Here is a 1,799-nt window from a genome sequence, read left to right as displayed (position 1 = left end):
TTGTATTATTATTATTTTGCCAAGCCTTACCCAAATCGGTACATACTTTTCCCCGTTTACCATCCCAGTTCACCACAGTGAATATCTCATAATTGGACACCCACCACAGGCCAGGGACTATCAATGCTTCACCCACTATCAGTGAGGGGGGTCCTCATTGCCTCATGGTCAATGGCCAACTCCACAATTTATTCTTACAGTCAGCCCAGGACAGCTCACAGCACCACATGTCTTAAATCAGGTTCCCTAAAGCAGAGCCTGAGATGGAGATTCAGAGCCACATGATTGGCTGAGGGTATGTTCTTCAGGAAAAATCTTTACAGGAGGGAATGAAACAGGATCAAGAGAGCAAGAGCCAAGTATGGATAGTCTCAAGGTCTAGCCACAGCCTGATCCACAAAGAATGGTTGGGAAGCATAAACTACACTACACTACAGTTTTCCCGTGCTTTTGGCAAGTGAATCAACATTTTATATCCCCATATCAGTCAGTCACGGGCTAGAGTGGGAAGGGCAGATTAACTCCTGGATATGGCAGCCCCCACCATCTGAGGACAATCCTCCAGTCTCTGGAGAAAGGAAAGGCTGTGAGCACTTAGCAGCCAAAACTCTGAACAGCTTGGAGGACGGGTGTGCCTGCTTGGCCAAGAAAATCTGCATAGGACACCAGTGTACAACACAAACAATCAAGTTTTATTTGGTGTTTATTGTACGCTAGGCAGTCGGCAGAAGCAAGACTTCAGCAGCGCCCCAAAGCTCTTTCCCTTTCTCTAGCAAACAGGCTCAGGTTAACCCTTTTTTTAAATTATTATTATTATTTTTTAATCCTCACCTGAGGACATTTTTTGCATTTATCTTCAGATACAGAGGCAGAAGAGAGAGAAACATCAATGTGAGAGAGACACATCGACTAGTTGCCACCCACACGACCCCAACCAGGGCTGGGGACAAACTGCAACCGAGGCACGTGCCCTTAGCAGGAACCAAACCCGGGCCTCTCCGGCTCGCAGGCTGATGTTCTAACTGCTGCGCCAAACCGGCCAGGGCAACCCTTACTTCCATGTTATCTTTCCTCTACAACTGCTACCCAGACCATGACCTCCCTGTACCTAATTACTGTTCACTTTCAAATCCAGCTGCGATGCAAACTGAAACTCTTTCTACACGCCATTATCTATGGGGGAGATCTATCTCCAGAGAAGCTGAGAATTACACCTATTACTTGGAACATGCTTCTTAATTCAAAGTTGGTCCAATTCCTTCTATGGGTGTAGCTGCCCTCATTTTTGGTAATAGAAGAAAGAAAAAAGATTCCACCGTTTGGACTGTCTTTTCTTTTTTTTAATCCTCACCCAAGGACATTTTGCATTTATCTTCAGATACAGCAGGAGGGAGAGAGGGAGGAAGATAGAGAGAAAAACATCGATGTGAAAGAGACACATCGACTGGCTGCCACCCACATGACCCCAATCAGGGACAGGGACAAACTACAACCGAGGTACGCACCCTTAGCGAGAACCGAACCCAGGACTCTCCAGTCCATAAGCCAACGCTCTAACCGCTGAACCAAACCGGCCAGGGCTGTCTTCTCTTCTTTATTCCCGTAAGGTTCCACTCCCCACTTCTCAAGATATGACTAGCCAACACAGTTTCTCCTGAATTGACAAACTTAACTCCTCTAACAGCTAACCAGATGCTAGCAGAATCAAATCAAAACAAAACAAAAAAGTAGAGTATTTCATGGGGAAGTTGTAGATTGAATAAGATGGTACATACCCCATTCAGCTTCTGAACCCCAAT

This window comes from Molossus molossus, unplaced genomic scaffold, assembly GCF_014108415.1.
Source record: "Molossus molossus isolate mMolMol1 unplaced genomic scaffold, mMolMol1.p scaffold_m16_p_3, whole genome shotgun sequence".
NCBI classification, from domain to species: domain Eukaryota; kingdom Metazoa; phylum Chordata; class Mammalia; order Chiroptera; family Molossidae; genus Molossus; species Molossus molossus.
The sequence above is the reverse complement of the archived record's forward strand: the minus strand, read 5'-3'. Positions refer to the sequence as shown.